This window comes from Saccopteryx leptura, chromosome 2 (assembly GCF_036850995.1).
Source record: "Saccopteryx leptura isolate mSacLep1 chromosome 2, mSacLep1_pri_phased_curated, whole genome shotgun sequence".
NCBI classification, from domain to species: Eukaryota; Metazoa; Chordata; class Mammalia; order Chiroptera; family Emballonuridae; genus Saccopteryx; species Saccopteryx leptura.
The window spans coordinates 84,511,875-84,524,113 of record NC_089504.1 but is presented as its reverse complement, the minus strand read 5'-3'; the positions used below and the strand labels follow the sequence as shown (position 1 = coordinate 84,524,113).

General features: G+C 33.0%; 1 protein-coding gene across 1 annotated transcript in view; it reads left to right on the top strand.

Moving 5' to 3' along the window:
- Positions 1-500: 500 nt before the first annotated feature.
- The window catches only part of ELAVL2 (ELAV like RNA binding protein 2), a 159,281-nt gene continuing 147,542 nt past the window's right edge, over positions 501-12,239 (top strand). Inside the window, exon 1 of the mRNA XM_066368272.1 lies at positions 501-569. The gene's annotated coding sequence lies outside the window, so the exon portion shown is untranslated. The remainder of the gene's footprint in view (positions 570-12,239) is intronic.

Genomic DNA, 12,239 nt, shown 5'->3' with positions numbered 1-12,239 from the left:
GTGCAGCGCGAGTGAGGCAGGAAGTAGACGGCAACGAATTTAGCAGCTGCTCTCGGCAGCCCCGCAGCAGCAGCCAAGACCAGACCTCAAGTGGATGGATGCCTCTGGAAGGTTTTCCTGAACGAACCCATCGGGCAGTGGAAGAGAACTTAGATGGGACATTCCTCTCCTGCAGTTGAACTGGCTGGAGGCAAGTGCAGTCACTTGGGTAGTCTTTGGGGTGTTGGGGGCGAAGCGGGGTGGTGATGGTGGTGGTTGCTTTAAGCTAGCCTTCAGTCAAGAGACGGTTTGGATCAATTTCCCCTCCAACCACTCAACTCTCCTCTTTACCTTTTGTTTTGTTAGGTTGGCTTTTTTCACCCCACCCCCTCCCTGCTAAGGTCTGAACCCTTGCGTCTCGCTCCGGGTGTTGTGAATTTTAATATAATTCTGATTGGTGAATGTTCTCTCCTTTTTTGTTATGATTACTAGAGATACTTTAGTCCTGCCTTCCCAGTTCTGCGCCCTGCACAAGCAGTTTTGAAAAATTAAGTGCAAAAAGCATGACAAAGCAATATGAGGTTGCCGTGGTAAGTGAACTTTTAAACCAAAAATTACCGTTTCTTCTCGTGTGCTCGTCTTTGGGTAGTTTGAAGGGGAATCATCACACACAAAAGGCTGGAAGGAGGGGGCGGTGAAATAAACAAAAACAGTAGTTCTGATTTTGTTTTTGTCTTTACTATGATTTGTAGACATGTTCTGTATTTAGCTGTTTGATATTTTTAAATGGTAATAAGGTTGATACATTTACAATGAGTGAGCGTTGACAGTCTGCAAGGTTGAGGAGCACGGAGGGAGGCAAGGGAACTAGATTATTGTGTGGTTTCAAAGGGCTGTTTTGACTTCCTGAACTCAGCACGGTAGCAGGGTCATTTCTGATCAAAATCCTTAAGGAGAAAAGGAACAGTGGAGTCATCGTAAGATTACAACTATCTCTGTGCTCTCACCTGCAATGTTAGACTTCTTTACTTCCTCACTCTTCCTCAGGTAGCAACGTTATAAATCATCATTCTTATGCAAATTTTAAATGCTAAATGATGACAAATAATACATTTGGAAAGTTGTGGTCTTGAAAGGTTGAGGCTGGAGAAAGTTATTGTTTACTCTCCTCATTCCCACTTCTCTCCTCCCCCATGCCCACTTTTTACACTGAAGTGTAAATTCACTTAAAAGTCCTTTCCCAACTTCCTCTCCTGTCCCTTTTATTTGTTTTAAAATGGGAGGTATATTCCAGGGAAGGATTTCTGAGTTCTACCTCTGTCTCATTCACTTTCTGAGAGTAGGTATCCATCCAACTTAATATTTGTGGTAAAGTTAACAATTCCAAGTTTAGTGAGGGTCTCAACCTTTCCTCTGGAAAATTCCAAATTGTTTGGCTAGCTTTACACTTTATAATAATATAATATAATATAATATAATATAATATAATATAATATAATATAATATAATAAATATAATATAATATATACAGTGCTCAGTAGTCTTAATTTTTTTCTGTTTGTGAATCTAGTTGCCTTTTAGATTGTCAAGAGTTGTTGCCATGGAGATGACTGGGATGCCCTATATTGGAATGTACCTGCACATTCTCAGATAGGCAAGGCCATCTAAGTTTCCACATTTGAAAGATGGGGTGGAAACAAAAAAGCCCCCCTGAAGGGAACTGGTTTTATGTTCTGTTGAACCATTCTTTCCTTTCATTTAAATGTGTGCAGATATAATTGAATGTGCTTATATTTCTTAAAATCTATCCTGAAATATTTTATGAATTATTATAAAGTTTCCCTGATCATAAGACTCACAGAAAATAACCTTTTTATCTGATTAATAGCAATAAAGATCAAAGTATTTTATTGGGCACACACTTTAATAACTTATTTTTGTCTATTCCACTTGAGTTGAAATGACTCCTTATGCAGTTGGCTTCCAAAGCCATCACTATTGCTTTTTAGTCTTGATTTTTCATCATCCTTAAAACATCTTTTCTGCTTAAGAACAAAATAGCTAACTGAACTACTAATCTGTTGGTTCAAGAGTAGACAATTAAGTAAACACTTTGAAAAATCTCAGAAGAGTTTGGATTAGAATATAATATTTTATATATTTTTTAGTTGTAAGAATTTTAATTGGTATGTTTCTTTTACTTATGTATTGATATTAGTCAATGAACAATGATAACTAACAATGATTTTAACTACATAGTTAATTTTGGTATATACTACTCAACTATCATTAACTATTTAAATCGATGACATGTACACATAAAAGTTAGATTATTTTTATACTTTGAGAAATAACTCTTTAAAGTTATTTTATCATACTCACCATCTCAAACAAGCCCTCAATTTTACTGTAGCTTTTTACCTACAGATTAAAAATACTGCTTCAGTTCAAGGTATTTATGAAAATTATTTAAAATAAGTTGGATAATTGAAAGTTGTCATCTAAATGAATTGTAATAACAGTACATTTGTTTAATTTCCTATAAAGGTACTTAGACTAATGCTGTATATTCCTGGTATTCTCCCTTACTGCTACTATAGTTCTGTGGCAATGTTAGGTTTGCTAAATAATCTCAACATAGAAATTTCTTTATATCAGAATGTAATAATCTATTTCTTTTTTCAATGCTCTAATTATATGTTATTGGCACATTAGAAATACAATGATCATATTCTTATATTTTCCCTAAACTTCAGCCCATTAGAATAAATTTTACAAATAAAAAAATTTATAATGTTTATGAAAACAAAATTTTAAGTGTTTTCAACTAAGCAGTACTCTCAGAGAAGTAGTAATTGTTTCTCATAACACTGACTCACTTTAACTGAATAGATATGTACATAAAGGAGAAAAATGGATAAGATCTAAGGAGTGAGGTGAGTGCTAGTCAGGATCTTCTAATTCAGGTTTTAAAACCTACATTGCATGTTTTACCCCTTACACCATATCTAGAACATGAAATGTGCCTCAAGCAAAAAAGTAAAACAGAAATGGTTCAAGTGATACTACAATTTAAAAAAATAAAAAATAATCTTTATTAGTTATTTCTAATTAGTATTAAACTTATTGTGTATCTTATATCAAATATAGAATCTAAACCAGCTAAGTTGTTAGCTTTAATAGTTAACATTTGTTGTCTACCTGCCAGGATCCAGTTACGAACCCAGTTATATATGTAAGTGCTTTACAGATATTACCTAAATCTTCAAAACACTCTGGGTGGTAGGTTTTAGGATGCCTTGGAACAGAATAAACCAGGAAGTGAGAATCTAAATCAAAATTTGACTCTAAACTTGGGTCTAAAGTCAAACAAAATGAGAATCAACTAATAGAAAATATGAACTATTTTTATTTATAAATATTATAAAAATATTTACTAAAGTTAAAGACACCCTCTACATAAAACCCACTTAAACTCCACAAATTCCAAAAATAAGATTGATTATCTCTGAATTTTGGCACCTTCCTCAATAAAACATTTTTGAAGAAAAATATTACTGAAATACTCTTACCTATATACTCAAATTGGATTTGGATACTTTTGGCGGATTTGGCTGATTGTTCTTTTGGAGCAATAATATGAAGAATTTATTTCATTCTCTATCTAATCTGCCTGCCCCAATAACAAAAACAGGGGGTGATTAAGTCAATTATAATGACAAAAGTATTTTCAAATAAGGACCAGCAATGCTACTTTAATAAAAGAAAAAACTAACTGAAAACCCAGTTTTCCTTAAAAGGGGACTTAAAATCAAGTAGCAGAGTGATTTTTCTTTTTATTTTACTAATTTAAGTGGAATTAAACATTTTAAAGACTTTAAAAATTCACTGATAGTAGCACTTGTTGAAGTAATGAAGTTTTACATGATTTTATAGGTAGCAAATTACTTGATAGATTTTATACCATATATTTATTTTTTTAAGTTATAGTTTACCTTTGATATAGTTATAAACAATTAACTTCTAATCCCTGATTATTTAGGGATTAATCCCCCCTCCACTTTTTAAACTGCCCTCATTTAGTAAACTAAGGAGACCTAAAAATAAAAATAATATAGAAAATAAAAAGTTTCAAATGAGGCCCCATTATATAATTCCTTTTAAATAATAAACTTGATAGAATCTCAAATACTTGGGAAAAAAAATTTGCCTTTAAAACATTCTAATGCTGCTCTTTTTAAATAAAATCTTTAAACCTGAGAGATTGGGACATAAATATTGCATCTGCTCAGGTTAGTTTATTAACTTGCATCTGCAAAAATAGAGACGTTTAGATTTTATCAAGATAATCCCTTCAAGTCCCCCTAAGTACCAACAGAAATTTGTTTAAAGACATCATTTCCATTCAACAGAAAACTGCTCAATTTTTCACTCTCAGTTAAGAAATGAAAGCATCGGAATAACTCTATCTGCACATGCAATAAACAGGCTCCTGAGTTGTTTTGTGTAAACCTTTTTTTTTTAATTGGGCTTTTTTTTTTTTTTTTTTTAATGCAGAGAGCTCACACAATAAAAGAGCATTTGAATCAACATTTGTTTCTGTTAAGTTGAAGAACTTCTTAAGAATTGATTCATTCCTTTTGTAAGTTTTGGATTTCTATAAAGTGAACATGTTTAAACCCCATTACTCTGAGATTGTCAGTAGTTGTTTCTTTTTTTAAGGCTGATAATTTTGGACCTTTAAGAAGCATGTTATAAAAGAAAGAATTGTGAGGTTTGAGAATTTCAACCCCACAATATTGAAGCAGCCGGTCATGTAACTACTTTGACCTTGGAGATCATGCCTTGAAAAACCCTTGGATTTTTAGCTCCTCCCTCACAACTTAGTTCTAGATACTTACCTAATTTTAACTAAAATTCAGACTCAGCTTTATCATAGTTAATAAAGTACTTGTTTAACTTTTTACTTTATCCTTGCTTTAGAAATTTATATTATTATGCACTAAAACCTTAGGACTATATCTAGACAATTTTCTCTCCCTTCAAATTCATCAAAGTGTACAAGTCTGTATATAACTAATACATATATGTAAGTGTACATATATAAAAAGTTGTAATAGTACTATTAAGCAAAAAAGAAAAGTTATTACAGCAGTTTTTCCATTTTAAACTGATGGGAAAATTAACGCCGCAAAACTGAATGTTATTTAATAAGAATACTATGTTTATTGGTAAAAATCTAAGAGTATTTTAGGGTAGGTCTGTGGAGTCTATTTTTTTCTACCTCTCGACTATTGCTTTTTCATAACTTCATACAAAATGAGAATTTCACTTGAAAGATTAGGAGGAAAACGTAGACTATGTTTGGATTAGGAAAAGAATAAAAGGACTTTAAGAGAGTTCCTCTATGGTCCTGGAATCCTTCATGCTTATACACTTTCCTTTAAAGTATCCCTTTAAATTCTTTTAAACATGAAATCTTTATATTTGTGTTTAAAGTAAAGTTATATGACTCATATGTTATGGACTCTCAAAGCCTGTCAGAGCATGAAGGGTTTACAGGAAAGGGCGGAATAACACAAATTGGATACCGTCGTACCTGACAGACATTGACAAAGGCTGAGAAGGCAATGTTAATGGCTTTAATAATTAGACAGATAGATAGATAGATAGATAGATAGATAGATAGATAGATAGAGATGTATATATAGATAGATATAGATATAGATATAGATATGGCTAATGAAATCTGAGGTCATTACCATTAAGAACTGAGAACTCAGCTTTTTTAGTGTTTCCAGTAAAAATAATTAACAAGACACATGATAAATATTGAATGAATCTAAAAAATTACCACTATCCTCTGTTAAGGATAATGAAAGTAAAGAATGCTATAAAAATCTAGACTTATAAATTTCTAATTTCTCAGTGTTTATCTCCATTAAACTTGATATTATGGCAAAGATGGTACTTAATATATTTTGATTCTTATCATAGACATCAAAACATTTCAATGTGTCTTGGAATACAAGTTATTAATATACTTCACTCAACGAACTATATGCTTAGTAGGCTCTAGGCACAGAGCTGAGAGCCTAGGAATACCTTGGCTTTGCTGTCAAACATGCATTGACCATAGGATACAAATATGTCAACAAATGGTTGCAACGCAATGAGATAATTGCCATCAGAGGCATGTATGTACAAAGTGCTTTTAGGAACATGAAGGAAGCTATCTCCAATATGCCTGCAGTTGGCTTTAGTGTGTGTATTCAGAAAATGTTTCTCAGTGGAGATGAAGTTTTGCATACTGACTTTTTTTTTTTATTTTCATTTTAAGAAAATGTAATAGTGGACTTTCAAATACTATAAGGAAAGATGAAGTATATATATTTTTCCTAGTTTTTACATATTGATATGTACTTATGATAAAGGAGAGCAAGTTTTCTGGGTAGGATGCTGAGTATTTCAAGATTCATTAGTGTAATTTCTCAGATACACTGTCTTTGACAAATGTGCACAGCCGGGAAAGCCTTTAATAGTATTGATTATGTTGGTGTTTTGTTGCTAGTAGCATAATGGATAAAGCAAAGGCTCCATTTTTATTCTATGCTCTACCAAAAAACAACAACAACAAAAAAACCCCCCAAGTATCTTGCAAACCATGAAAGGCACACAAAAGCAAAGTTAATTAAATAACATAAATGGTAATGGGAGATGCCTGTGATCTGGGCTTAAATTAGAATGGGAGGTGTAAGGAAGAGGTTATTTGAGAGGAAAGGATATAAAAATGTTTTAAAATAGAAAAAAGAGTTCTGTTTCATAATAGTAGGGTATCAACTTAAGTGATTTCACTTTCCTTTGTATTGCTTTCACATTTACAATGTAGGAGGAAAGTACTAATAATCTGAAACTTATTTATAATTTTGATCATGGATCATACTGAAACCAGTATATTTTGTTTAAGTCCCAAAGGCATAAAAAATCTTCATTTTAGAGTGATTAGTAAGATTTTCATGTGAATATCATTATGCATTTTGCTTTCAGATTTCTTGGCAATACAGTTTAGCCCATTCCTGCTGGGATTCTCTCCTGACAACAGTTTTTTCTTTCCTTGTGTTCATTTTTAGGAAAATCCTCTCAACATTGTTATATGTATTATTTTATAGGAAGGAAGCATGTAAAATACTCTTGAACTCATTTTACTTGTGAGTTTGAATAGCATTCAGATTAGAATGATTTCCCCAGAATTTTATAGGCTTGCCCAATCCAGCTGTATATTTTATATGCTAATGTAAATTCTATTTTTGTTCTCCTTGGGGGTTTAAGTGATTATAATTGTTGCTCTTCAAAAGCCAAACAGATGATGATTGCTGCTTCAGGAGTATACCAAAAGAAACTGGCTTTCATTAAACCTGCTCATCCACTTCATAATTATCTTCATTTTATCTAGCTAAGAAGCAGGAAAAAATGGCAAGTACAGTTCATTGAAGCCAGTTCAGTTATTTAAACATCACTTTATTGAACTAGCAGGAGATGTTAAAGTAGGGGGAATGTTTTCATTTTAACACTGGTATGTAGCCAGTGGCCCAACTCAAGAGTTAGTTGAGCATCAAATGCCAGAGGCCACAGGAAATGGGAGGAGAGATATTTTGAGCCATTCTGAGTGGCGTCCTTCAATGGATATAATAAAAAGTACTGCATTAGCAGCTAATCTGAAATATTCTTTTTGCTTGTTTTTCCTTTTATAAGTTCAAAAAAAGAATTAGCTGTTTAGTATCCACTAAGAAAGATTCAGAAATTCACCCCAAATGAAAGAGATATTTCCTATGTAATGTAAAAAAAAACTGGGGGGGGGGGGGAGATTGCTAAATTCTAAAAGGGTACCAAATACTGAGACTGACTAACATTAGAAGTCCTTCAGGGAATCTTTATGATCACGTGAGCCTTGTGATCTGACCACGCAACAGAAAGCAAATTCTTACGGAGGTTTTTTGTTCTTTTAAGTGAGAGAATATTTCCCCCATGCAGGTAATACAGGAACTCTGAGTTTTCTGTTCCCTAGTCCTGTGAGGTGGGTCGAGGAGTAGCCTTGGAATTGGGTTGCATTGGAATGTGTTTTTGACCACATACATTGGTGGCTGAACTCCTGATGGCACAGTGAGGGTCCTTGCATGCTCACCCAAGATGGCAGAAGAATGCCCAAGTCAACAGCTGTTCAACTTCCAGCTGTGAGAAAGCAATTCTCTGCTGGTTAAATGACAAATTTTGAAAGAGCTCTCTCTCTTCTAAAATTTTAAAGAGCCATGTTTTAGAAATAAGTTATTTATGACTAGACTTACATAAAACATTACCTTAAAAACAAAATAAAAAGGTTTTACTTTTTTTTTTTTGGTTTTAAATTTTTTTACAGATTTTCATGTTCCATGACAGTTAAAGTTTCAGGCAATTTCATTTTTTGAAGTTTTAAGAGAGTTCTTATCTATGACTTGAGATTGAAACCTTTGGGGAATCATAGAAAAAGGTAAAAAGATAGTTTACTTAATAAAAAAAAAAAAGAGAGTATGTTCCTGAAAAGTTTTTGGACAATTTACTAGAACGTTGTATACATTAAAAAATGATTCCTTTTGATATGCCACAATAATATTTTTTCAGTTTTTATGTATTTAATTTTAGTTTGACTTCACATTAATCCCTTGAATTAAGAAAAATAAAGATTACCATTTCATTTTCTATTTAAAAAACCATACGGGTACACAAATAGTTTTAAATCTAGAATCTGGGTCTATCAACTCTTTGATCAACATCTTGATTTCCCATCAGCATGATGTTGAACTGTATCCAGACTCTACAGTCATTTCTAAATTCCAAAGGTTACACTGTTCCCAAAGAGCTCTTAGGTAATCAAGGCAATTCGCATTCTTAGATACAGGGAAAGGGTATTATGAATGGCCTGCTTTCTAAACACTCTCTAAATTAAAACCTCTAATGGTGTTGCTGTATCCTAAATGTATCTTATAACAATAAGACTGATCTACTCAAAGTCAAGCCTAGTCATGTGACTGCCTGGCTTCTATGACAGGGGATGGTATTAAGGAGTGTAGTGGTTTCATTTAATGTTAAAAAGTCACTCCCAGGGGAAATGCCTGTCATTTTTGTTAAACAGTCATGGTGAGTGACTTGTAGGGTGATCATGTCAGGCCAAAGTGTGTGTTTCTCTGATAGATGCTTTTCTTAACTGTGCAGCACTCCTTGAACTCTATCACTAAAGAGACTGCTTATTTATCTTGAAATAGGACAGTTAGAAATGAACCAACACAACAGGAAAATAAAATAAAAAATTGACTTGGTGGTATTGGCTTACCTGCCTATGTTTCTTAAATAGAAGTAAAAGCTACGAAATACAGCTAGTGCTCGACTTACGACCACAATTGGTTCCAACAGACTGGTTGTAGCATAATTTGGTCGTAAGTTGAGTAGGCTATATGTACAGTACTGTGAAATGATGTTATAAAAATCTTTAAGTCATATTTTATTATAATTTTCTTTCATTATTGTTATATATCATTATTTTCTTTGTTAATTTTATGCCATTTGTATCATCTCTACACCATTTTGTTTCTTATTTTTACATTCATCAGGTTTAAGTAAAACACTGCATTACCAGTACAACTGGCTTAATATTTTCAAAGACAATTTCCTCTTGGTAGACATCTAGGGAGGGGTTTGATGAAAAATATCCAAGACACAAAACACAAATTGCTGTACCGAGTCTGGGATAACAGTTGAGATGGTGCACGCAGAGATGGTAGTGCTGCCGGAAGCTGGTCCGCACTGTTGTACACCCAGCTGGGCAATGCTTGTGCTGCCAGATGCGGAGCAGTCGTGGCTAGTGCTTGTGGTCGTAAAGTCGAATAGTCATAAGTTGCATAGGTCGTAAGTTGATCAATATTTGTATAGTAAGCACTAAAAATATATTTATGCCACCAGAATGGCTCTGTAATTTTCCAGGGTTATCTCCCAGGTCTCTTATTTTATTATAATAACAGAAAACTGTGGAAAATCACGCTTACTTTGTGACCTCATGGATAGATGAATGTAAATAAAATCTTTGAAAAGTCTCCCAGTCAAATCTCTTTCAGCATAATACAAAGTACAAATTTGACAATTATTCTAATTAATTTGCTCGACAAAGAGAAAAACCCAAATAGTTCAAGCCAGAGTTTACTGGCTCCCTGTTAACTGAGCAACTGAAAAATCTGTACTATTTTTTGCTTTAAATCAGTAGTTCATCAGAATCACCCATGGAGGTTTTTATAAACACGTGCTAAGACCTCACCTGAGAATTACTAAATGATCTCCCCGGGTGGAGACCAGGCATTTATACTTGAAAAGAAAAAACTTCCACAGATAGGCTGAGGCACTGCTGCACACCTACGTGTGGGACAGCTACACCTGGCTTTTGATTTTCAGCTCACCAGATCAGTCATCCATTTTGTGTCAGGCACTCTTCTAAGCATTTGAGAAATATTTTTTGCACTTCATGCTCACAATATCCTTAAAAGTTGGTTATTATATTTGTATTCATTTTACCCATGAGAAAGCTGAGGTTTGGAGAGGTCAGGCAACGTGCCTAAAGTCATATACTGAGGACACGGGAGAGGCAGAACCAGAATTCAAGTCTGCTTGAATACATTGCACTGCTACAACCCTGCACTTGAAAAGCGCTGTTTAATATACAAATTGAAAAACGTGTGACGGCTGTATTTTCTAGCTATAGTTTCTAACCTAGAAGCTTCCACTTTGCTGCTTTGATTATTACCTGAAGATTAGCCAGTATGCACAAGGATTGTTTCATTTTATGGCCTTTGAAAGGAGACATGGTCTACTAGGTATAAGATACTTTAAAATTATAGGTAAAATGTTTTGCTTTCTTTGTATAAAGGTTACAGATGACTTTCTACCTTAGTTTTTAATTCAGAAACTCAGAAGCTGCCATAAACTATGTTATAATTTCATGGCTTAAAAAATTCAGAAATGAGATAATGTTAGAAGAGCATGCTTTTTATTCCAGGTCAATTTCTTATTAAGAAATATATATATATATAATGGTATAAAATCATTTATACATTTATACTGATAAATGAAGTTTCCAGTGTGGAATGTGCAATTTTAGGATTTGTTCTTTGTGATTCAGGGCTGACACCATTATTTAGAATAGTGATGACTCATGTCTAAGGCTGAAATCTGTTTTTCATGGGTTTATACATTTTTCCCCTTGAATTGCACCAAAAATGGTTTTTTAATTGGCTTTAACTCATGCCCAATAAATTGGACGAAAATTTATTGCCGCAGTCATGTTTGGTTTAAAATTATTCAAGACTGCTATGAGTCAAACGAGTGCAGGAGTGAGGGCAGCGGCACTTTCTGTCCTCTGTTTATGAAAAATAACTTTTTTCAGAATGATCATAATTCATATTTAAAAGTTAATATATGTTTACAATTTATAAAGCTTAGAAGATAGTAACAGAACCACGTTAAAACATGTTTAAAAATAAATTTCCTTTATTTTGATATTCTTAGCACCTTCTTTTCCAGTTTTACCAGTACTACATGTTTAATCATAGTATTCCTGTATTAGAACATAAATTTGTTATATTAATGTATGTTATGAATGTATATATTTATTATACAATAAATGTATTTTATAATAATATAAAAATAATACCTGCATGTAGCTCTTGTTAGAGTTTTAGTCATAGTATTAGAATATTTTTTATTTTATTTTTTAAAGAAATCTTAAAAATTTTTTTAAATTTATTTTAAGGAGAGAAGAAAGAGAAACATTGACTTGTTGTTCCACTTATCTATGCATTCATTGGTTGTTTCTTATATGTATCCTGACCAGAGGCTGAACCCACAACATTTGCATATTGGGTTGATGCTCTAACCAACTGAGCTATCTGGCCAGGGCTTTAGAATATTTTTAAATGGTAAAAATAAATAAGTGATGATTTTCAGACTGTATGATCCTATAAAGTTGAAACAGTGAGCCAGTTTCTTATTATCTGAAGACTGATTTTAAAGACAAAAATAAACAATATGAAAATTGAATTAACTCAGGTGACTGTTTAGGGCATTGAAATAGCAATTCACTAAATGGTACCTGTCAGGAAGCCAGGTTTTGTTTAATTTCATTATAATTATTTACTGTATTATAGTATTCATTTGTTTATATGGTATAGAAATATAATTTCTAT